We start from the raw sequence: 27,147 nt of genomic DNA, 5'->3' as shown, positions 1-27,147 counted from the left end.
TTTACTCAGTCCTACGAATGGTTCATAAAACTAATCTGTGAAATTACATATAGAGTATGCCATGTAATTAAGGACACACTTTCCATAAATCAAATAAATCAATCAATCAAATAAATAACAAAAAAAAACACACAAATGGATTAAAACAAAATTATGCAGGAAATGCTGTAGCACACAATAAGGATTCAGAAGGATCACTACTGCTATAGCAACTGTGTAATAAAGAGCTTCAAAGAGAAGCACAGAACACAATTGATTTTACTGCTGTAGCAACACATTGTGAAGAATTGAGATGTTGAAAATAAAGTGATATTCTGATGCTACGGTATTTTTTCTTAGTCTAATTAGACCTAGTGTATTAAAGTACATGGACATAATTTTTTTTTTTTAAGGTCCAAATTGATGTCATAACATCCTCCCACCCTCATCTTGTTGAGGCACAATTATAACACCCCCCCCACCCCCACCCCCACCCCTCCCCTCCCCTATACAAGACTCCATTCTAAAAATAAAGTAAACACTGTGGCGTCACCAAGCAACTCCAGTGCCGCACTGTAAACAGGGGGCTTAGCTTCATTCAGTGACCTAGCTGCAAGCTCTGCATCTTCTCAGGACGAGATGACCCCCACACATTTCCGCTTTAGCTCTGCATGAAAACAGGCATCGAGCTTAACCTCTGGTATAGAGTAAGCAACTGATAGGATTCTGACCAAATCACTTAGCTTTCAGTTTTGATATGATGAGCAATGAGCAAGTTGACAGTATTTGCCAGTCCACTGCTGGTGTTCTGAGTGCCTGCAAGCCACACTATAACTATATGCTTATAACACTGTACAGAGGCTAGGGTTGGCCGGTATGACGATATATATCGTGGTGGCGAAATAAACTGTCCATTGTTAGAGATTTTGCTACATCATTTATATTCATGGTATGCAAATATATACACGTAAAAGGTACAATTCAAGTTTATTTGGACTTTTGACAGCTCCAGGGCTTTCATGAAAACTACGGATTTCATTTCCACATTTTGTATCCCCACCCACGGACAGTCGGATCAATAGAGGGTTAATAACAAAAATTATTATTTTCAAAAATCTGTTTATTACAGAAAATGTTATCACTCAAAGGGATGGTTCGGAGTAAAATCAACCTAGGGTCTTTTGCACCAGGACCTCGAGCCAAAGGTTTCCCTTCTGGGATTTGATTTGGATTTCCACCTTGGGGTTAAAGTGCAATCAGAAGCAACAAGCCAAAAAGACAAGATGGCAGGCCCTGCCTTTGTAAACAGTGAAAATGTAACATAACATAACATAACATAACAACATGAAATGGGTGGATTGGGATTGGGGGGGGAACGTGACATTTTTTTTTTTACATCACAATAAAGTGTATTGTGATTGTCAAAACATTTGTTAACTAAACAGAATTTTATTAAGTTTAGTGACAACACAATGTTTACATGGTACAATGACTGGTATGCTACTGTTTTTATTATTGCTTTCACAATTTCAATTCAATTCTTGTGATTTGATTCTGATCTTGATTCAATATCGATTCCTTTGGATAAATACTATGTACAGTAGATACATGTTAATTTAAAGCCCTGTCAGCTGGTATTATTATTAAAGGTTAAAAATAACATCTAAAATTAAATATAATGCGTTTTTTTTTTATAATAACAACATTATAATATTTTAATGATATAGGTAAAAATATAATAAATATGTAATATCGTTATCATATTTAGCAAAATACTCATCTCTACAGCAATTATTTTAAAGTCCAACTAACGTTCTATGGTCATAAAATGGCTTTCCAGAGGTAAATGTAATGTTACGTGACATTGTTCTCCAGCTGTTATTATAGACCTCTTTCCGCAGTTGAAAAACACAGATCGATCGATTTTATTTCATTTCGGTAAGTTGAACTGTATCTTTCAAATTACCAATTGATCATTCGTGTTTATTTAGCCTAACGTACAATTAACTAGTAGTAAAGAGTAACAGATGATCGGTTCACGTGCCACTTGAACTCTGTCAGTGATCTGTCAAGCGCCAAAACGGAGTTTATTGTTTGAATTTCGTCATTAAATCGACAGAATCTGAAAGCTGAGAATTTGTTTCATTGCAATAGTAACCTTCTCTGTCTTGTCTGTCAGTGTCAGTGTCCTGTTTGCTTAGCGATTTTTCTCTGCGTGAGAAAATGGATGTGTGACGTGAGAGCGTGTAAAAAGTGATGATTGCGTGAGTCTCACGGTGAATTTGTGAGAGTTGGCAGCCCTGCGGATTCAGTTTGTAAGACTGTAGGCTGTTTTTTGGCGGGTGTGCTTGTGCTGCCGCGGTCTTGTTAATTTGCCACGTTGTTTGTGCATCTCTATGCCAAACGCGTGGGGAGGGCTGAGCCCGTTCGGAGCTACGGGAGCCCAGAGGGGAGCGTCGGCGAATGTTAAAGGAGAACTTGGTAACTTTTTTAACTTAATAAAACTGTCTAGAATTCATTTGGATGGTTAAACAACCTGTTCTGGTGATATTGGTGACTTTCCCCACTCCCCCCAGCGTTCCCAGGCGGAAAACCAACCTTGCAACTTGGGGACTACCGTCCCGGCAAGATAGAAATTGAAAGTCTCGTGAGAAGCGAGAACGAGAACGAGCGCGAAAAACGAATTGCTTTACGGCAATTCGACATAAACACACACGTATGTATGATGTATTACCAGATGACCCACCTCGGTAGACATAGCTCCACACGATACAGTTGGCTTGCTCCGATCAAAACAAACGCACATGAGCAGCGGTAGAGAGGGGGAGGAGGCCGCCGCAAGTGAGTTTTTTACGACCGTGTTGTGAAATATACGCCCCCCCACAGCTGTAGGGGGAGCTCGTGGGGAAAACATGCGACAACAAAAGGAAAAATCAGCGAAGAAGTGACTAGAGTTCGCTAGAGTTGCAGAGTTTTCCTTTAAAGAGAAAACCGATTTTCATTCAAACAAATCGACCTAAACTACACATTCGAGTTAATCGATAAAATTGATTTATCGCCCAGCCCTAATGGTTCATGCTACCGCTAACCCGGTCGTCGAGGTCACTTCAGTGATTTGGGAACAGCCCGTAAAAGTCCTGGCAGACTAATACCAGAAGATTTACCAGAAGATCACTAATATTCAGGGGTGCACCTCTGGTCTGAAATTAAAAAAATCTTTAAACAGTCTTGTTTTCTTATACTCGTTTATGTTACTACAAATCTATTAGTCTGCATTTACACTACAGCACTAAATGCAAAGGACTATTTTGACAAATGTTTTGTTCCGTATGTTGCTACGGTTATCACTGACGATCATAGCAATTTCAGGAGCTATTCGCAGAACAATGTAGCGGATTCACTCCTTATATTTCATAAGCTACGCTTTGCCAACCCTGTTTCATAAAGGCCCACCCACTTAAACATTTCTGGCCTCGCCCCTGCTCTGTATGCAGCGCTGTACAGTGGCTCCAGCTACTTTATGTTCCCTGTCCAATTAAAATAACATTTCATATTCAAATTGTGAAAGGTTTATAAACAGACTATAATGCATGATGTGTATTTATAGGCAGGTTATGTAGTAAGAAAGGCAGTTACATCATTGTTTGGTGATCAAATCAGTGGATAGTGAGACATGGGCCAGTTCTGACAGTGTTTCAAAGATAGCACACAAGAGCCGTTACAAAAGGGTGTTTATGTGGTTGGAGTGCAACAAAGGACCCAGATCATACGGTTTCAGGGCACTCCCTAAGCTAAAGGAAGATGTGTTGCATTACAAGGCACCAAAACAAAAGAAGCGCAACAAGGCCCTGTATGGAGAGAGCTATATCTGTCCAGCAAGCCTCAGCTGAGTAAACACAGAGTTAGGAGAATGACAACCTACCCCTCTTCTATCACTCATACCATATGTGGCCTCTGCTCTACTGGAGGCAGGATGAAAGATGCGACGTCGGGTTCCTCTCCCCATGCACACATGTAAAGCACAGAAGAGCTCTCACATCTACTGTACGCATTATCCGCCCCCTCACAGACACACTGTAACTCCCACACCGCCCTATCACAGTTGGAACCGCAAACTTTCGCCATCTTTCCCCTCGAAACTGTTGTCACTGGCCAGTCATTTGTATCAAAACCACACGGTGAAACCTAAAGCGCAGGCCTGTACTGCAAAAACCGAGCCAAAATACATTGTATCGGCGTAAGAGGGAAGTGGATTTTGGCAGGCTTACACAACCACCGAGGGTGTGAGCTGACAGTCTGCTCACTAAAAGGTCTAAAAGGTCTGTGCAAAGGGAATAAGAGACAACCGAGGGTAAAAAAAAAAGAAGGGAAAGTTCCAAATTAATGACAATTAACTACCTGAATCTCTTTCGTACAAGACACTGCACAACTGGAGACTCAGCAAAACCTGATTTTATTTGAAATCTTCATTGAAAGACTCGAGACAAGAATCATCTTGTGGAAATCGCTGGTCTCCGCAGGAGCAGCAGTTGCGATCACAGCATGTGAACAAAAAGGTATATAGAGGTACAGCAAACAATAGTGAGCAATGCTGAGTCCCGCTGATGGTACAGCAAAGCAACACGTATTTGAGTAGGAGCTTGAGATAAAGTTCAATGCAAACTGTGTACCTAAGATTCCAAAAACATTCAAGTCGTGACATTTTTTTGTCCCATAATGACAATACTTCAAAAATTCACTTTTCTTTTGCAATTGCATATCCACCACATGTGCTTTTCATTTTTATGGATTTCACTGACCTCAGTGCTGTTAGGTTCAGGTAAAAATATTTCCAACTATCGGCTTACAAACAGTCCTAGAAATTGGGCAAAAGCCAATCAAGATTGGTAGCGATGAGCCATTTTTGTATGCAATATGCATCAGACGATCTGTGGGCATGACGCCTGAGGGTTAGACTACAGTGAGATCAAAAACAGATACCTAGCACCAGTAATACAGATTAACACAGCTTTAACCACAGCTTAGTCTTACTCCACTAATGGTGTGCTGACACTTGGCATGTTTAGTTCGATTAAAACAAACCCTGGTGCGATTGCGCTGTTAGTGTGGGTCTTGGTCCGATTACAAACTCTGGTGAGGTTCGAATGATATACGAACGCAACACGGACCAAAGACATGTAAACAAACCAAAAACGGGACACGATATCACAAGATGCCAGTCGCAAATTTGACAATCACAGTTCGGTACAGGCATCAGAGCCACGTCTCCTCACTGCAGATCTTCATTTGTGTGTGTGATGTTGGGATTCCTGCCACTGGGACTCCTTTAAACATTTTATAAGCACTTCTCAGCTGGTCAAAATACCATCATATGTGGCAGGTTGTGAACATATCCCAATGACTTTAGGCTTGGTGTTAAAATGCCACTGTGAACAGCAAGTGTTTTTGGTCCGGACCAAACAAACAGAGTGAACACACCCTAAATGTTTATGATATTGGCAGGGCTCCAGACAAAAAAAAATCAATCATCAAAATTCACTTCTACAAGTAAAAAAAAAAAAGAAAAAGAAAAGGCACCAAAAGTGCCACAAAAGACATGTTTTATTTTGTCACGCCTGCCCTCGTTTTACAGCATCAGCTATTTTATCCATCTTGTGGATGTCCTGGGAACTAAAATCCACTTATAGTAGCAACTGAATTGCTTTTCCAACTTAATATTAATATTTTTGGTCGCAGTCTGGAGCCCTGTATTGGTCACACAAAACAACACACTCGCAGCAGACGCTTGTTTCCTTCTTGCCACAATGGTGGTGCTCAGGCACGCAAAGAAGAAGTTCCTATGTGAACCAAATGGTTTGCTGAGGAAGACAAATACAACATGAACAGAAAAGCAGACAACTTTGTGCTGTAAGAAAGAAGAAAGTGAAACTTTGTTTGCACGATAGACAAGACCATAAGATCCTCATAAAGAGTCATGAAGACGCCATCGTATAGGCTACATCCAAAACCAGCGATGGCTTCCTTCTATTATAAGCCCTGCACTGATCTGCTACTTATAAAGACAATATTTCATCATAATATTCATAATAATTTCAACCACTGTCAAATAAAATGGTAAACAAAAAGATAAAAAAAGGTTTATAATGGTTTAGAATCTTGGCAAACAAACAAGTTACTATTGACTTCCATTGTACAGACAAAAAAACAAACCTCAAAATATTCTCAAATTTTAATAGTATGTTCCACAGAATAAAAGAAAGTCATTCAGATTTGGAAAAACATGAGGGAGAGCAAATAATGATGAGTTTCCAGTTTTGGGTAAACTATCTATCAAAGGTGTAGCCAATAGATTTACCAAGAGAGGCCAAGCGAATATGAAGAGACATCATCTTAGAAGCCAATGTAACTTCTGAATCAAGGTCTAATGAAAAACAGTCCATACACTTGGCATCATTCAGTCAACCAAGCAAACCTGCTGTTACCTAAAAAAATATCCACTTCATACGTCTAGGCTATACAAACTAAAGACAACTTTTCTCTGTGAGAACTGTTACATTCTATAAACGTATTATCAACTGGGATAAACACTGTAGTAGCATTGCTATGAATCAAATAATCTGCATAAGAAATGATTATTGATTTCAAATATGGTTAGGCTACTTAACATCCATTAGTGAATTTACCATCATTGCATATACAAGGCAGGGAGCCTGAACCTGCTTTTTATAGCTACCTGAGCTATTGCTTTTACTGAACCACCCATACAGCCAACTCAGAAATAATCCACAACCTCCGGCTATCAAAACACAGCTGGTAGATTCCATTAAGGTGTTAAGCAATTGGACCAAGCCATGTGATCTGAAATCCAAGTTTTTACCTTGAAACTGTAACATAATACAATTATGCAAATGCAATTACTTGTATCCGAGAACACAATCTGAAAATGTAAAAAAAAGTTATGACCAATTAATAGTCAAAATCAAGCAAAAATAAAAGAAAAAATATATATTTGTAAACGATTTTGAGAGAAGACTCTTACGCTCATTAAAGGCGGGCGTACACGGTGCGATTTTTGCTGTTTTTACGAGCTTGCAGAAGATTTTTTTCACTCGGGAGAAATCGAGTGGAATCGGTGATGCTCGCAGCGTGTGAGAGGAATTACGAGCCGAGCCGAGCACGTTATAAGCACCTCCCCGACCTCCCGATCATTTTTAAACATGTTTAAAAAATTCGGGGAATCGGCCCGATTTTCACCAGCTGTCCCCTATTGCTAATCATACACAACCACGTGGGGCTATACCTCAGTGGCAGCAACCATACAGAGTGAGCATACACTGTCACACACACACCTCTCTCTCTCTCTCTCTCTCTCTCTCTCTCTCTCTCTCTCTCTCTCTCTCTCTCTCTCTCTCTCTCTCTCTCTCTCTCTCTCTCGTTTTTATGTTGAAAGGAATGGCTACTGTTCTCTGCTTTACAACAAATCATTTGCACACACATTTCTGTCATTTTTTTCTATCTGAAGCTTTGCCTGCATGCAACATTGACGGTCTCTGTGTTTAGCGCGAAAGCTCACGTGATTGCTGTCGGCTCGGGATAAAATTCGTGCAGGACAGTCGTGCCGTGTACCAGCTGCTTTGACGCGATTATCAGTTAAACTGACTCGCAACGTGTGCAATATCTCACGACCTCCCGAGTGTCCGATCCTGGTCCGAACTCGCACCGTGTACGCCCGCCTTAAGGCAGCATTTATTTGATCAAAAATACAGTAAAAACTGAAATTAACATTTAGATCACTTTTTTACTTTATTATATTATAAAATGTATAATTTATTCCTGTGATGCAAAGCTGAATTTCTAATGAACAGAACTTATTTGAAATCTTTTGTAACATTATAAATGTCTTTACTGCCAGTTGATCAATTTATTGCATCCTTGTTGAAAGAAAAAAACTTGAATGCATTTTTTTAGGCTAGGCCTAACTAAAGCTTCCCTTTACGTCAGACGTTCAGCGCAAACACTTGTGCACGCCTCTCACACGCCCACAGGGAAGAGGTGAGGAAAGAGTTAATCCTGAGTCATTCTGAACACCACCCTGCCAAACCCATAAAACATACAAATACTCTCAAAGCATAGGAAACATCTTGCATGTATTCACACTTTCGTAGTCCTCACACACCACCTATTCGGGCCTCTTGACATTAATCCCCTGACATTAGTCTGTGAGCTGGAAAGCTGGTTCCACGATGACAGCAATAAGAGGGTGATCCACACGACCTGATTGTGACCCATACACATATTAAGACCATGCCAAGAAAATTAAGAGCGCTACCTGTGACTGTCATTACGATGCATATTTAAACATGATAATCTACATAGTCTCGATCCAATCGTAAACATCATGAGGACAACATCTGAAAGGTTTATAATCATTCTTAACTTTTTTCCACCACTTCTGTCTACTGCCATGTAATGACACCAACCATTATGAATCCATGAACACATCAGCCTGCTGTGGCTGGGTTGTCAAAAGTACCGGTATTTTGGTACTAGGGCTATTGACAAATTCCCCGATTCGATTTCGATTCAGAAGCTTGCGATGCGATTCGATATCGATTCATTTGGATTTATATCAGGTACAGTACTCTCAACTAATGCTGTAAACAGGGAGTCAACTTTGTACTACATCAATATTGAAGGTTAAAATGAACTGATTTGTATTCAAACAAAAACTACACACAAGGAATTTATAATACTAACTTTATAATTACATAATTATGTTTCTACTCCAATTCACTCTTTAAAATATAAACATTTAAATGGCGGTTGTCTTAAAAACTTGACTGATTGATTCAAACATACATTAAATATTGAAGAAAAAAGAATATGTAATATGGTGCATATATTTAGCAAAATGCACCACTGTATAGTTAATGTTTCTAGCTGACTGACGAGTTTATGACAACGAGTTTATGGCTTTTCTGAGATATAAGTGTGACATTAAATGATATTGTTCACAAGCAGTTTTATTTATGTCTTCGCAGTTGAAGAACTGATTGCTTCACGCTGCTGCTAAAAGCTTGAACTTAGGCGGCAAAAGCCAATTGTCACGCCAGATTAAAGAGCGGTTTGAATTTCGTAATAACACTGACAATTTTAAATCCATAGATATTTGAACATAGATGTTCATATAGCCCTAGATATTTTTTACCCAGCCCTATTCAGTACTACCAAGTCGATACTTAAATATTAAAAGAGTAATGGCACAAGTCTTTCTGCAGTACCGGTAGTACAGAGCACCAGGTCCATCGAGTATCTGCTGATAGGCGGCTGCTTTCAAATTTGTGTGAGTGCTCTGTGAAGAGCGTCAAAGGTTTCTATTTATAACGTGTTTTACAGCATTGAAGCCAATCACACACATGTTTGTTGAGTATATGAACGCAATGGCCAATCAGATGAATATAAGTTTGTCAGAATACGCTCAATTCATAGTTTTCACGTGACGTAACACCCTTAGAGACATTGACCAGTAGTGATTTTTACCAGGTTTGTACTAAGAACTAATTATAGTAAGACAATGACATTAAAAGACACAATTTTAGAATGTAGAATATATAAAATATTGCTGCATGTGCCGTATATGGATCAAAAGTTCCTAAAACTTGCATTTTTTCACATACTTTTGTTTTAATAATTTACTCCTTTGAGATGAAAAAGGCCTAAATGAAAACTATGACTACATCAGAGTTTATTCTGCATGAGCTCTGCACACTCGCGAATAGTTCCATTATAACCAACAAAATATAAAGACTTAAGATTTACAGCGCAGTATAGGCCGATTGTTTTTTACTATAAGATTCAATTCAAATCACAATACTGATCTTGATACGATACTATCACGATATTTTAAGCCAAAATAAAAAAAGTTATATTAATTTATTATTATTAAAGCTGCAGTCCGTAGTTTTTCCTCTTAGTCACCATCTCTGTTTGAAATCTGCAATTGCAGTTATTCGCGGAATTATCAACTTTACGTGGGTTGTGCCTCGGCACTACCCTGGTAAACCAGAGTTCTCGCGAAAGCACAAGTTGAATTTGCTCAGCGAGTTACTCTGGTGTTGAGTAATGATGCTCATTAAATATGCCCCTCGATCTGAGCTGCACCAATCACATCAGGTTATCTGACATAGGCGGGCCAGAGGCGAGCTAAACAGATGACGACAGCGCTGTGACGTCGAAGTCATCAGTAAACATTTCAAGATGCCTATGGATAAGTAGCAGTGGTTTGAAACGGCTTTGGCCGCTACAATGAACGAGTTAGACTTGGCTTTTTCCCATAAGAGGAACAGAAGACGGCGCTCGAATCGTTCCTTTGCAAGAAAGGTGTTTTTGCTGTTTTGCCGACCGGAAGAGTCTAATCTACCAGTTAGCTCCCCTGGTAGCTAAGCGTATGGGGTTTATTGTTGTGATTGGTCGTAGTGTTATCCAATTGCGTGCTGTGAGATTTTCAAATGCATGCTTGGTGCCGCCCCTCGAGCTGGCCGATTTTCATTGATCGACACCAGACCATTAATCTTTTAGATTTAGGTCTGGATTTCCAGGCTACCTCGGCACGGCACAGTGCGGATGAATCCAATGTTTTGAGGAGAATGTGCGTCTGTCAGTCACCGCGCCGGTGTGGATACTGTCATTCGGAATCACAGATTCTACCTTTTGGAAGTATGACCACGACCAGAATTTTCACCGGAAAATGTCATCTGAACAAGTAGGCCTAAGTAACATCCACTTTTGTTCTGCCCAACTAAGGGGAAAAAAAGCATTGCAGTAAATCGCACTGATTAAATCTAACAATTGCTTATGTCACTTCAAACCGTGCAAATTATACTTTGTTCTCAAATTGTTAATGTTAACAAAATCAGCATTGAGTGTAGCCACTCCGATGTCTTTTGCATTTTACACTGGTGATTGTCGTTTGAGCCTTTCTGGATCCGCCATCAAATTGATAAGTTTAATTATTTCAAGTGCTGTGAGAAAAGGCTTTAAATCTCCACCTCCAACATCCTCACACGCAATATAGCCTACTTGCCGGGACATCATCTTTATGTGTACAGATGTGACATAATGACGCAAAGACATGCTCGAATTTCCCGCGGAAATCCACCAGTACCACTGGAATTAAAAACGCAGCTTTAAATAATTATATTTTTTTATTATTATCAGGACCCACAAATATTCGCCCACTGCATTATACATTATATATAGTAGTTTTATGTAGTAATGTCACTAAACTACGTAAACTTTCATTTTTGGCAAACATATTAACGTCCGTGTTTACTATATGCACGCTGTTGTAAATCTGTTCTAGGGTTGGGCCAATAGACGACGCCATCGTCCATCGTGATTGCTGACAGACATTACGATGTTGAGCCGGCATCACGATAAAAATTTCTGTGAGAAAAAAAAAATCAAGTGTCAGTACTACATTAAACTGCTATATACAATGTTGAATATAACAATGCAATGGGGGAATATTTGTGGGTCCTGATAATGCCAAATGTCTCATGTTAGCAGTAAAAAGTGGCATACATTATTTTAAATATATCTAGTAGTCAGTGAAAGAGTGCTCGTCTAAAATGATTCTGTTTTCAGCTTTAGAATCATGAATATTTTTATTCTGGTGTCACCATTGTACTGTGCATTGGGTAATCAGCACACAGTCCAAGCCTACTCATTTCCACCCAAATTAAGTATTTTAATCAACAGTACATTTTTGTTAACCTTTTAACTCATGGAGTATCGCAATAATATCGTATTGTGAGTTCAGTATCGTGATATGTATTGAATCATGACATGAGGGTATTGTTACACTCCTAACTTTTCATTTGATTTTTTTTTTGGAATGTTTATTTAACTGAACAATACACGAACGCTAGATATATTTTATATATTTACTTAACTTATAATCATTAATGGCATTACAAATTTCATTTAGTATTTTACATTTTCAAATGGTGAAAATAATAATAGTTAATAGTTTTGCTAAGGCACCGAAATTGGTACAGAGGACCACAAAATTTGACTGGTATTGGTACCGACTACTGAAATGTTGGCACCGTGACAACCCTACACAGCAGTAACCCGAAAATAAAAATTCTGTGACCATTTACTCACCCTCATGGCGTTCCAAACCTGTATGACTTCGTTTTCATTTGTACAAAAGATGATAATATTGAAGAACTGTTATTATCATCTTTTGTGTTCCACAGAAGAAAATCAATCATACCGGTTTGTAACGACATAAAGGGACAGTAAATGATGACATTTTTCGTTTTCACATGAACTACCCCATTCACATGTACAGCAAGTGATAAAGGAGGGAGTTTACGACTTCCACAAGCGCGCACCCACAGTGCCCGAGTATTTTCCCACAAAGCTCGCCATTCCATCTCCATCATAAGAGATCTGCATGGTAGACCTGTGCTTCGGTTCCTGCCAATACTGGATGGACTTTAAGGAAGCCACTGAGCAAAGAAAGGGGTCCACTCATCTGTCCTCCACACTTGTGCAGATCCATCCTTTAGCAATCAGCATTAGATGAACAACTGCAAACTCAGCACTCTCTCTGAACAGCAGGCTTGGTCAAAGTTTCACACAGTGTTCAATCATGATAAAGAAAGCATCATTAACTGCTGTCGTCATGTCTACAGTCCACAGTTATACCGATCGAGTTAACACGTGGTGACCCAAAACCCTTTATCTACAGTTATAATCAGACCTTTAATCTCTTTGCAGATGAGCACTGTGTCAAGTGTGTGTTTCAGTTACTCTAACATTATAAATGGCTATACTGTCACTTTTAATCAATTTAATGCATCCTTGCTAAATAAAAGTATGTTCTTTTGGTAGTGTATCAGAGAACACATTCTGAAAGTTAACTCATAGTTAAACTCAGTCAAGAAATCATCCCACATGAGATATGAAACGGCACTTGCAAAAGACCACTAAACTATACATTTTTAAGCATGTACCACAATGCTTAGGACTAAGTGAGGTTTGATGTATTATTAAATTAAGATTTATTAAGTATTACTATGAAATTAAGATTTTTAAAAACTGTATCAGAGATTTTAAAAAAAAAAGTGTATATGCTACGCACCACAAAACTGAGGTAATGGAAGAACAGAAGACAGTCACTCAAAGTTTTTGCCACCATTTGACTTTAAGCCAGATATATCATGTAAAAGTTTTGTTAATTATCATGAACGTCTCCAAATTTATATCCATTCAAGCTTTTGCTAACTGCTACTTCTGCTATCAGTTAGGAGACATATTACCAACACTTTATCTGAAGTATGAATCACATTATATTGTAGTAAAGGAAAACTAGCTGTGAAAATAATATTAGTAAATATTATAAATTACGAGGCCTTGCTAGGGCTAAACTGCAAAGATTTCAGCATAAATCAGGCCGTCCTTCCAAACACCCAGTTAGACAAAAGTAACCAACTATGGTAAGCATGAAACCGAGGGGAAATGTGAGCCAACACACTGTAGGTTTAAAGGACAAATGAAACGTCAAGTTTGAGTGAGAAAAGCTTCAAACATGTCAGAGAAACAGAAGGAAAGCTGACAGGAGCCGAGTTGATTACATAATGCACTGGATTCTTACTAACAGTGAGCACGAGCCGATGGGATTATTTCTGACGCGCGCTTGTTTATCTGTCGCAGCTACCGGACAAACAAAAGCAATAAAACTCGGAACCTACACACAATAACAACAACAGTGGTTCTTTGTTCTATCCAAACGGAAAGTGGGCGGTAATGTCAGTCTAATATCGTTATAGCTGCGCTTCTGTGTCAACTCGCTGGTTACACAACAAGCCTCATACTTAGCAATGAAATCACGCGCAGGCTCGCGCTGGTTAGCTTAGCACGAGCTCTCGTCGAACAAACCCGAGGCCCACACGTCCCCATACTTACATTTCCAGATATTCTGTGGATGTCAGCGTTCGTTCCCACTTCGGTCTCTTGGTTGCGGATATTTTCGGAGTCGATATGCTTGTCGCTTCCTTTAAAAACAAACAATCAGGGTGACTTCACGTGAGAAACGATCATTCCGTTTACGGTGATTCTCTGCTTTGATAGCGTGAATTTTTGCGCATGTTTGACGCCAACGCAGATGTCCCTGAACAAATCTATCCACTTGTTGTCTAAATCTTTCTAAGTTTCGTATCAATATGGGATCATGGTGTGGGATAAATCATTACATAGATCCGAATAATCAGCTTCTGTAGGGAGGCCAAGATATCCTTTGGTTCAGAGTCTTGTGCGTCTTGATGGAGGGGAGGGATAGTTTCTTCAAGTGGCTCGATGATTGGCCAAAACTCCACAAGGCGTGTTCGCTAATTGGATTATTTTGCTGACAGCAGAGACTACAGATGGCCAATCCCACGATTTGATTGGCTTTCGTCTTGTCATTTACCGTCATTTTTTTTTTTTTTTTTTTTTTTTTTTTTATTGATATAAAAGACTCAAAAACATATGATTCCAGCAATTCAGCCTACATCAACAATGTTTCACAAGACAAATATCACACCTTTAGACAAATTGACAAGTCATAACAAGAAAAAATTAATAAAAAAAAAATAAAGAATATATATAAAATCATTTACCGTCATGACGCTTGAACAGTAGTTTACATTACGCACAAAACGCAGCGCTTAGTTTGTCATGCTGAGTGTCTCCATCCATCTCGAGGTCACAGTTGGGGCGATGTGCTTTATTTACAGTATTAAGCCAACAGTATGTAGTAGGTTAGTAATTTATTATATACAATTTTATTTAATATACACTACTGTTCAATGTTTTTATTTTAATTTTATTTTTTTATGAAACAAGTCTCGTATGCTCACCACGGCTGCATTTATTGCATCAAAAATACAGTAAAAAACAGCAATATTGTGAAATATTATTACAAATTAAAATAACTATTTTCTATTTAAATACATTACTCCAGTCTTCAGTCGCATGATCTTTCAAAAAATCATTCTAATATGCTGATTTACTGCTCAGGAAACGTTCCTTATTAATGTTTATAAAACAGCTGAGCTGCTTAATAATTCTGTGTAAACTGTTTTTTCAGTAGCCCTATATGGGATGCATTAAATTGATCAAAAGTGAGAGTAAAGATTTATTTTTTTAATAAATACAAAGTTCTCTCATAAATAGGGCACAGGCACAGCTGATTGGTCTGGCTGAATCAGGAGCAAATGAGCATATATATATTACTCTTCTGATTATTAGTCATTATTTTGTAATGAAATGTTTTTGTCCCAGACTTTTTTTGCTTTTACTTGTTGATTGAATCATTCTTTACAAAAGTCAAATGTATGGGTTAATGAAATGTAGGATTAAATTATCATTATAAAAAGTAGAGAACAATGGATGCATTGTCTTTCTTTTTTTAATGAATCTTTATTTGTTTTTAACAGGAAACAGTAAGATCATCATGCAAACTTAAATTAGATCAAATGAAAACAAACAAACCACCCTCAGATATAGCACATCAGATCAGATACACTGCCTAGGAAACAAAAGGAGACCGAATATGTCTAAAGGTATAGTAGCCTATCTACATTCCCTTTTAAGTGAAGCACTAAATCTCTCAAACGGAAGCATTTTGAAGATCTTCTCAAACAAATCAAAAAGGGTTTATTCTTGATCCAACTAAGTAAAATGCATTTTTGCCAAACAAATAGCAGCTTTTGAGTGCAAGAGTCAGATTGCTGTGTCTATAAAGAGCCATGAGTCCAAGGTATAACCAAATAGCATACAGTGCCTATATACATAAAATATGATCAGAAAATCAACGTGCCTAATAATTCTGCACACACTGTACATTGGTTTTGGAGCAAGATCACTGGGAAATAATTTCCCAGTGATCTTGCTCCAAAACCAATGTACAGTGTGTGCAGAATTATTAGGCACGTTGATTTTCTGATCATATTTTATTCCCAGGCACATTTTGTCAATTCCAAACCATATTAATCTTAATAACTACTATTAATTTTGTATTTAATCATTTATAAGTGATATATAATTGTTCATGAAGGCTGGAAATGAAAAATGCCTTATATTCAGGTGTGCAGAATTATTAGGCATGTTTTCTTTTACAGATAAAATAAGCCAAAAAAGAGATTTAACAAAGACTGAAAAGTCAAAAATTATTAAATGCCCATGAGAAGGATACAATACTAATGCAATACTAGAGACTGCAGTTAAGACATGACCATTGGACAGTGAAATGTTCATTGGGTCAGCAGGGTCAGACAAAATCAGGTGGAGAAGAAAAGACACATGTTGACTGCAAAAGAATGAAGAATTAAGGTGAAGAATTAAGTGTGAAACCGTCAGGAACCCTTTAGTCTCCAGCGCCACTATTTCCCAGAACTCCAACCTACCTGGAGTCTCCAGAAGAGCAAGGTGTCAGGGTCTCAGAGACTTAGGTCAGGTAAAGAATCTTAAAAAATGACCCCCTCTTAATAAGAATCACAAGCTGAAGTGTTGTGAAATACATGAAGACTGTTTTTTTTATAGGCTTTATAGACAGACAGATTGAGAGTGACTCTTGAAGGACCAGCACCACATCCTCTTCTACCACTGTTTGAAGAATTCATCTTCCAGAATACGTTTTAATACGTTTTGGGAGTTTATTTTTTGTCCATCTCCTACCCTGATATCCGTTTTGCAGAGATGGACTAAAAATTAACTCACAAAACTTACTGTCAGAAGATGAATTCTTCAAACAGTAGAAGAGGATGTGGTGCTGGTCCTTCAAGAGTCACTCTCAATCTGTCTGTCTATAAAGCCTATAAAAAAAACAGTCTTCATGTATTTTACCACACTTCAGCTTGTGATTCTTATTAAGAGGGGGTCATTTTTTAGGATTCTTTACCTAACCTATAAGTCTCTGAGACCCTGACACCTTGCTCTTCTGGAGACTCCAGGTAGGTTGGAGTTCTGGGAAATGGTGGCGCTGGAGACTAAAGGGTTCCTGACGGTTTCACACTTAATTCTTCACCTTAATTCTTCATTCTTTTGCAGTCAACATGTGTCTTTTCTTCTCCACCTGATTTTGTCTGACCCTGCTGACCCAATGAACATTTCACTGTCCAATGGTCATGTCTTAACTGCAATCTCTAGTATTACATTAGTATTGTATCCTTCTCATGGGCATTTAATAATGTTTGACTTTTCAGTCTTTGTTAAATCTCTTTTTTGGCTTATTTATCTGTAAAAGAAAACGTGCCTAATAATTCTGCACACCTGAATATAAGGCATTTTTCATTTCCAGCCTTCATGAACAATTATATATCACTTATAAATGATTAAATACAAAATGAATAGTAGTTATTAAGATTAATATGGTTTGGAATTGACAGAATGTGCCTGGGAATAAAATATGATCAGAAAATCAACGTGCCTAATAATTCTGCACACACTGTATTCTCTTTCAACCTTCGTGAAACACTTCTGCCTCAGTGCTTCTTGTAGATGCACCAGCTGATGTCCACTGTGTGCACATCATGCTGTGTTAACCGTCCAGAGACACAAATGCCTTCATGTCTTGAGAGCTGAATGGTTAGGTGTCCTTATGCTGTTTTATGAATCTTTTATCAAGTTCTGAAAGTACAGACCACCATTGGCTGCTTGACAGCACCATCAAGTGGTCACCGGCAGCGGTTCTCTTTCACTGAAAAGCAAAAAGAATCAAGATTTGGTGACTTTATGCTTAAAACAAGCAACAACAAGAAACTGCCAATTGGGTAAAATATTTTTCAGAAAACAAGACTTCCTAAATTATGTCTTTGTTTCTCAATTAACTGCATTTTGATTTAAGAATGTTTACTAAAAAAAAAAAAGAGACAAAAACGGATTGAGGATGAAATTAGTTTTTGCAGTGTTAGGACTCTACAGAGGGAAATACCCAGAGCATGTCTTTATGAGTCTAAAGTTAAGTTGTTAGTAACTGCAAATGATTAAACAAATAATTAAACATATAGGTTAGCAAGTTGTGCAGTCCGATTACTAAGAGTTCTAAAAGCCGAGTGAACATTCCAACACTCTTCCTCTGAAGGAAGTGCTGCTCTGAGGCAGAGTTAGATCATTATTACTGGTGACATCATGCAGCTGTTGCTGACTGGACAGTTTTGCCTGGAAGCAACATCATGTTTAAATATTTGTGAATGTCTGCATTAATGCATCTAGTATGCATGGTTAATTATGTATTACATGCGTGTGTGCGTACAGAGGAGGTGGTGCGATACATATGGGCAGTCATTCAAACCCCTTTCTGATTTCTATTTCACGAGACCTCGAAAGGCTACACTCAATTTGACCCTCACTCTTTCTTCATAGATAATGTCTGATTTAATTCTTTGTGAATTTTGAACGCTTTGAGGGGATTCACTTCACATTAAGCACGCCGTCCACACAGCGTTAAAAATTGAGCGAGCGTGTCGTTTTGTTTTTATAATTTCTCTTGCCACAGGTGCTGTTGGCAGCACTAGCTTGGAGACCTCGAGAGGTAACTGCATTTTGATGAGCCGTCAAATGAGTGAACAAAGCAGGCTGGAGGCTTTAGTCAGGCAGGCTAGTTTATTTCATCGCTTGTGACACAGAGCATGCACACGGATAGTCAACACTTTCCCAGCCTGCCTTTGTTTCTCCCCACTTTTGCGCTTGTGAAAGTCTCTTTCTCATTCACCATTGTGCCATATGTTCCCTAAGTCACAATGAAATCAAAATGAACAATTCTTGTTTTTATAGAATATTGTTGTATTTATTATAAATTAGTTATCCGTGCACATCATTATTTAAAAATAATAAAATATTTAATCTCATTCTTGCAATGGCTCTTATTAAGCGTTTACTGGTGTGAGGGCGGGGCAAACTGTCACTTATATGACATCACAGACAGCAACAGGACAACTATCCAATCAAATTCCGATAGACAAAATTAAAAGTCTATCGCATCTTCCGTTTCATGTCTACTTTAAAGAAATAGTTTACCTCAAAATTAAAATGTTGTCATCATTTACTCACCCTCATGTTGTTCCAAGGCTGTATGAGTTTCTTTCTTCTGTTGAACACAAAATAAGATATTTTAAAGAATGTTGGTTACCAGACAGTCAACGGTAGCCATAGTCTTTTTTTCATATTATGGAAGTCAAAGGCTACTGTCGACTGTTTGATTGCCAACATTCTTCAAAATATCTTGTTTTGTTTTTTAACAGAAGAAAGAAACTCATACAGGTTTGGAACAACATGAGGGTGAGTAGCCTAAATGATGACAACAATTACATTTTCCATTAAATAATTTAGCTTGTCACGTAAATGTATCTTGATTTAAGAATGTTTAGACATTCATACTGCAAAACAAGTCAAACATAGGCTACTGAGTGAGAAAATAGTTTTCTAATAGTGCACTGTGCCAAACCAAGAAGGAAATGCTGGTTTGTGGTGTGGTAGGGGTGGTAGTGGCGCAATGGATAAGACACATGCCTTTGGTGTGAGAGACCCGGGTTCGAATCCACTGTGTGTCCCTGAGCAAGACACTTAACCCCTAGTTGCTCCAGAGGCGTGCGACCTCTGACATATATAGCAATTGTAAGTCGCTTTGGATAGAAGCGTCAGCTAAATGAATAAATGTAAATGTAAATGTAAATGGTAGGAAGAACTCAACAACTTGATTCTGGAGTGTAAAGGTCCAGGTCAGTCTACTTTCATATTTCGTTGGTTAACGTGTGAATGAATGGATGGCAGTCCATTGAGATATGGAAGGGGCATGTTGTGTATAACTGCTAGTTCTTAATACACATGCTTTCCAGATTCCCCCCCCCCCCCAAACATTTTAGCGGCACCATAGAGTATAAAAGCAAATTCATCTTTTATTCACCGCAGGCTGAATATTCAGACTGCGAGATGTTAAAGCAGCGGAGGTCAGTGTTTAGCAGGCTTCTCTTTCTCTGAAGTGCTGAAACAGAGTATGCACTTGCTTGAACCAAGGTTCATGGAAGCACATTAAAATGTTTCGCATTTTGAACAAGAAGCGAGCCGAAGCCATAGACCCTGCTGCATATGCATTAGGTTCTGTGCTACAAAGGCTAGGGGCGCTTATTCACCATGGATTGTCTTCAGGCGAGGCCCTCGATGTGAAGGCCTTGATCTCGGGTGTGCTGGGGGGGCCCAGACGCACTTAATGGTGTGAATCAGTGGACCAGTGATGTGATGATGAGTGTATGGTTGATCTCACTTCTTACCCTTTGGCATCTCCAGTCTCCTTGAGGCGTGTATGATGAACATATTTTAAGACTGATGGAACAATTAACAGTACGTTTGGTGGTTGCCATTAAAACTCTTTAAAGGGGCGCTGGTGTAAGAGTCTAATAGTTATTCTACAATCAGGCTACAATATTCATAATAAAGGGATAGTTCACCCAAAATTTTTAATTCTGTCATCATTTACTCACCTTCATTCCAAACCCGTGAGACTTTTGTTCATCTTCGGAACACAAATGAAGATATTTGTAATGACATTTCTGTAACTCCTCTGAAAGTCTATGCAACTACCAATTTGGTGCTTCAAAAAGTTCACAAAGAGATCATAAAACTAATTCATATGAACTGAGCTGTTAAGTCCATATTTTCTGAAGAGAAACAATCGCTTTATATGATGAACAGATCTAATTTAGGCTTTTATTCACATAAACATTCATCATCGCACACATCAGCTGTGGTAAACAGGAGCTCAAGCATTTGCTTGATGTGTGAGAACCAATGAGGTTCATTCTCGTGTTACGCAGCACGTTTGAGCTTTAACTTTAATGAATGTTGAGATTATAATTTTAGCTTGATGGTGATGCGTAGGGTGTACTGTGTCTTACTCAAAAGCATGCACATAAAACGTGTCATCAGAGAAGCAGGCCTGGCTCCAACAAAGGCCTGGGTGGGACTGGCCTGCCTAAATATGATCTTGGCCCACCCTGGCAACCACCACCCACCCATTGCCCCAAATGTTCAGCCCACCCTGAGAGTCCTATGGCACACCTTACAGATGGAACCAGGCCTCCAGCAAAATACAGCAAGGGTTTGGTGCATAGGCATCAACAATTAAAATCATACATCCGCACCATTATTTATAATCTGTTGAATTGATATATTTTGGAGTAAAACAATTATCCATATTTTTTATTAATTTAAATGTTTAAAAATGTTTTTAGTTCACATTTTGCTCCTGTTAAATAATGTATGATTTCCCCCATAAAAATTTTTTTTTTTTAAAAACACAACATTCTTAAATATTGTGACATAACATAATTTAGGTAAAGTAAATGATCTCAATCCATTTTCTCAGTTTTAACACATATTAAAGGAAAGGTATATGAAAATGGTCAAAAACATGTTATAAATATATTTCATCCATACCAAACCAACCTTTGGTCCCAAACAAGCTGCTCTTTACTGCACTGGCTAAACTTTAATTCATTCATGGTATGTAATTTTTATGTGTTTGTATTACTTGTATACATTTTATTTAATTTAAGAATATCACGAATCAGGATTTAAAAAAAAAAAAAATCAGAAAGGTCCCACATCTTGTTTTCTACCTCAGGCTGACAAATGGCATTTTCTAAATGTTAGGCACCCCCTTTCACTGATCATTAGCTGAAAAGCCATCCCTAGTAATGATTTCTCTATAAGTCAACCACTCATTTGGTGTAATGGGATGTGAAGACCTATTTGTTTTCATGTTCTCCACAGAGTGTTTTTTGTTCACTTCTGCCCCCTGCAGGAGTATGCCTGAATAGCAATCATTATTGTGGAGGCAGAGACTCATCTGTGGATTTCACCTTACAGGAGCACATAGACTTTCTTATATTATTTATTTAAATAATAAAACTATTTATTCATAATCAGCGAATCATATATAATCAATTTCCTCACCATCATGATAGATACACCTGTAAGATATTCTATCTTCTCTGGAACACAAAATAAGAGATTTTGAAGAATGTTGGTGACCAAGTGATTTGGTTCCCATTCACTTCCATTGTATGGTCACAATTTTATAACGAAAGTGATTGGAATCAGAACTGTTTAGTAATGAACATTCTTTAAAATTTCTACAGCAGGGGTCGGCAAGTAACTCATACAGCAGGGGTCGGCAAGTAACTTTGGCCGCGGGCCAATATTTTTTTTAGCCAGTAGATGGCGGGCCAGCTACACAGAGTAGGCCTATGGATACAAATTAAATACTTTTATATAGGCCTATAATCGCGGAATATGATGGGTCCATCACCGTCCGTGGATCATTCGTTCAATCGTTTTTTCAAATTAAAACCAAAAATAAAAAGATGAAAAACGACTTGTTTTTCCATTATTTATTTCCTGAACTAAAATGAAAAAACGAACAACAATGGGTTTTCTGATTTTCTGATTGTGCTCAGATCAAAAATAGAAAAAAATAATTACTGGATTAGACAAATTTTAATTTTGATTTTTAATTTAACACCTTAGGCATATATCAAGGAAATCATTTTAAACAGATCAAGTACTATTGTGGTAACAGATTACAGCCATTTTAATAAAGGTGTGAATAGCAATCATACTCATTCGCTTACAGTCCGACTTTTGACCTTTATTCCTTTTTTTTTTATTATTATTTATTCGGGACACACACATACACACCTAAGGTTTAAGGAGTTCTGCGCGGGACTGTTTTTTTTCTGTCCCGCTCCCACAAGGTTCTATTCAGCAACCGCTTAAAATACACTCGGTGTTCACCCGCTTTATTTCCCGACCTGACGGTTCCGCAAAATTTAGATCTCGTTTCCATAATCTCACATTCAAATGTCTCTAACGGCAAGAATGAGATTAAGTAGCCTATAATAAATGCTATACAAAAATTGTGTTCGTGTCAATATAAATATTAGGCTATTTTAACATTGTACTGTCAGCAGAGAAAAAAAATGCCACAGAAAAAAATTATGAAATATAAATAGCCTAACATAAATTAAATAGGACAAAGCCTATCACTCAAATTTCTAAGCAACATAAACGAAAATCATATTGCCCTACTGACAAATGAAGTAGGCTATTTTCTGCCGAACTATTTCAAACATCCTTGCAAAAAAAGAATGTTGTTGACTGACAATGGTTTCAGTACCAAACAGCTCCTCAGAGCTAGGCGTACAGGTGGTCAGAATTAAGTGCGGATACGCTGTCAAAAGATGTCGGGAGTGGGCTATTGTCAGTCAGACCGCCCGCTCCGTCCAAAGTAGCCTACACCAGAGTTCTGACCGCTACCGTCTTTTGACGCGCGAATGGACAATAAGTGGTCAAGCGTATAACTAGACGCGGCAGGCGCGAATTTGACGCGCTATTCGCGTCCGGTGTGAACGCAGTTATACTTTAAAATGTAATCCCGCGCCGCATGATTCCCTATGGGTGTTTCACACAGTATGCGGCGGTGAAATCGCCGCGCGACTACGGCTTTTCTCAAGTAGTGGAAGAGTTTTGTGCAGCATTTAGGACTTCCAAAATAATCCGGCGGGCCAGAAAATATTGCTGGCGGGCCAGTTTTGGCCCGCGGGCCGCCAGTTGTCGTTCCCTGTCATACAGGTTTGGAACGACATGAGGGTGAGTAAATGACAGAATTTTCTTTCTTTTTTGGTGGACTATCCCTTTAAATAGGCCTACATAAAAAGTCTCTAAAAACATACATGTCTCATTGCTTATTTTCTAATATTTTGCTAGTAATCACATTAAAATAAGCTTTTTCAGAAAATCTGAATGACATGTAACCATAACGAAAAGCATTAATTAGCGGATAAATGAACATATAGGCCTACTCTGCTAATCTCTCCTGTTCCTGCCTGCTGTATATGAAAGGCCAACAGGACCAAAACGTTTTGGCCCTTTTGGCCTTCCATAGCCATATTCCTTCTGCTCGGCCGTCTTAACACTTCTGTGTGACTGTGACTTAGATGGTAATGGGAGAATGTTTTGAACATTTCACACACTCCAAGTCCACATAGAGCCAAGCGTTGCGTTCTCAGGCAGCGTAGCCATTAGCCTGGCTGCCGACCAGCAGACCTGTCACCCTTGTTTAATGTGCCTCACTGGGCGTGAGTGTGGGGGAGTTTGTACGCAGACACAGAGATGGGCATTTCTGAGGAGGAGTCCGGGCCGGTGCGGCTTTGCAAACCCACAGGCCGAGGGTTAATAGCATCTGCGCCTATTCTGCCACCTCCAGACGTCAGGAACACACACCGTCACCCACTTAGCTCAGAGGGTCGCGTACAGAGCGCTCGATGCCGCTCTTTGACAATGTCAGGACCGATTTAAATGAATTTCTGCATGTGCTAATTGAGTGATCTCTAACCATCCACTCAACCACCTGGGCAGAGCTCCAGCGGTCCGTTCATCTTCCTCGGCGGCGGAGCTCCGGCATGTCCTACTTTACTGTTTAATGACCCTCTGATAGATCAAGACCGTGCCAAAAAGCAAACAAAAGCGGGAGCTTTAAAACCCAGCATGACCCAGATGATGCCCCCCTCTGTGCCCGTTCTCATTGTTCTGACAGGAGAAAGAAGCGGTGCTTCATTTGCATAATAAATGGGAATGCAACAGCAAGAGAGTGTGCCGCTCCTCACCGTAAAACAGTGCCTGTTACAACATGCAAATGATCTCCTTCATAATCCCATCATCATTCAAGGATTCGCTTGAGTTGATGGGAACTACATATACACGCACACTTAAATGATATGAGAAATGATCCTTATGTTCTGTATCAGCTATAATGAAATGATACCTTCCATAAAGTCTCACATTTTCCATTTTGTTCTTGTGAAACTCCTCTTCTTTATGGCTCTCTCCTTTCTAATTTAACCCAAAAATGGAAATCTGCACCGGAGCTGCAGTCACGTCTTTGTCAGCTGCACAATTTCTGGTGCAAGATGGCAAGGTTAAACGTCTCATCAGTTGTATTTGGTTGCCATGTGGTCAAAAACATTCCCGACAACAGCCATTCAGAAGTACCCCGGATATTAGGGCTCGTGACGAGATGTTTTGTCAGATTGGGGCCTTTTATTTGATGTTTAAATTATAATTGCCTTCCAGGCCTCATAATATGTTGTCAGATGGGTCAGTTAAAGAGAGAACGTTCCTTTCATTCGTCTGGGGACTGATTAAGGATACAGCACACTATTTATTTTGAAACCAATATTTTTAATGGAAACACATATTTGAATGGCGCTTACATACACTTCTTTTTCTCATTAGCAGAGTTTAATTGTTGCACAGCATTTAGGTGGTTTTGTGTGCATGTGTGGGCTTTAGATCCTTACAGACAATGTGCTAGAGCTGGGATTACATTCGTGTCACGCCAAGATTATTCTCCTTGCCTTATCCTTGCAGAAATATGATTATTATTGTCATTGTCATTTTGTGTTATTCCTGTTTATAGTGCGATTAAGTCAGGTCTTAATAATGAAAAACTCATCGGATGTCAGCTCCTGCTCATGCAGGATAAGAAAATGTTTATGAGACAGAGGGCAAAGCTGGGAAAGGTCCCTGAGAGATTTGCAACGTTTAAATACATGCCAGGCCTGAATAATTCTGTCTGCATGGATCAGAGATTCAAGTTTACAGGATAAGCTATCACGGGCGTCTCAGGGCAGGGTTGTAGTGACTGAAGTCTCACTTCTGCAGAACATGCTCTCTGTACTCACAGTGGAATGCTGTTCTTTAACATCAGAAAGCTGAACAATGCAGTCACATCCAAAGAGTGTGTGTTTCTATTGTTTGATTATAAATCAGACATGGTATAATATACAATGGCCAAAACACTTAATGCATAAATGTCTTTGTATTATTTAACAAAATATTAAATAAGATATATCAATTATATATATATATATATATATATATATATATATATATAAAATGTATATATATATATAATGTATATATATGTATACATTTCATTGTATACTGCAAATAATATATTATTTTAATATAATATGTAATATATAAGATTATAAAAATATATTAAAACATTTATAATATTTCATGTAATTAAATATATATATAATATAAATATATTATAATTATATACAATTTTATGTTAATACTAAATATAAAGTTTTATAGAATTATATATATTTCTTGTATATATATATATATATATATATCTTGTAATATATAATATATAATTTTGTCTGTAGAATTTATATATATATATATATATATATATATATATATATATATATATATCTTGTGTATATATATATATATCTTGTGTATATATATATATATATCTTGTGTATATATATATATATATATATATATATATATATATATATATATATAATTCTAAAGACAAAATTATAAAACTTTATATATGGTATTATTATTTATTAACATTTAATTTTATATAATTATATATAATATATTTATATTATATATAATTACATTAAATATTATAAATGTTTTAATATATTTTTATAATCTTATATATTACATATTATATTAAAATAATATATTATTTGCAGTATACAATGAAATGTATATTGTATTATTCAAAATGTTTTGGATTTGTTATATATATATATATTACTTTTATACAGATTATATTTTATATAATTTATGTATGTTAAATATGTATTAAATATTATAAATGTTTTTACATTTTTATAATGGTATATATTAAATATTATTTTTAAATAAAAATGTTATATATAAAAAGTATTATATTACATATTATAATATTATTATACGTTTTTGGACATTTAATTCATACTTAAATTTAAAACATAAATTAAATTCATGCAATTTGTAATGTGTGTGTGTATGTGCCTCAACCGGTGTGATGTTGTTTTTATTTATGAGTGGTACAGATTTAAAGTTTCATTTGAGCAACAACAGCATTGTTGCAGGATTCTAAATTTGCACCAGTTTAATTTGTAATGTGCCAGTGATTCCCATGATCCTCTTCTCTTGTGGTTCTCATCTCTGATTGCTCAAACCCTGATTTGGCTTCTTCTTATAAGAATTTCAGACCCTATGCTATAAAAAGACAGTGGAGGCATTATCGACTTATAAAACGGA

General features: G+C 37.7%; 1 protein-coding gene and 1 long non-coding RNA gene across 3 annotated transcripts in view; one reads left to right on the top strand and one right to left on the bottom strand.

Moving 5' to 3' along the window:
- Positions 1-14,395, bottom strand: part of ppm1bb (protein phosphatase, Mg2+/Mn2+ dependent, 1Bb) — a 36,538-nt gene extending 22,143 nt beyond the window's left edge. Inside the window, exon 1 of one of the 2 annotated variants that reach the window (XM_082151758.1) lies at positions 13,957-14,395. The gene's annotated coding sequence lies outside the window, so the exon portion shown is untranslated. The remainder of the gene's footprint in view (positions 1-13,956) is intronic. The other variant, XM_082151759.1, reaches the window with a different exon arrangement.
- Positions 1-27,147, top strand: part of LOC309485129 — a 183,690-nt gene that overhangs the window by 66,058 nt on the left and 90,485 nt on the right. The gene's annotated exons all lie outside the window — the stretch shown is intronic.

Source organism: Leuciscus leuciscus (assembly GCF_965113295.1).
Source record: "Leuciscus leuciscus genome assembly, chromosome: 21".
In the NCBI taxonomy this organism is placed as follows: domain Eukaryota; kingdom Metazoa; phylum Chordata; class Actinopteri; order Cypriniformes; family Leuciscidae; genus Leuciscus; species Leuciscus leuciscus.
This window is presented reverse-complemented; position numbering and strand designations above follow the sequence as displayed.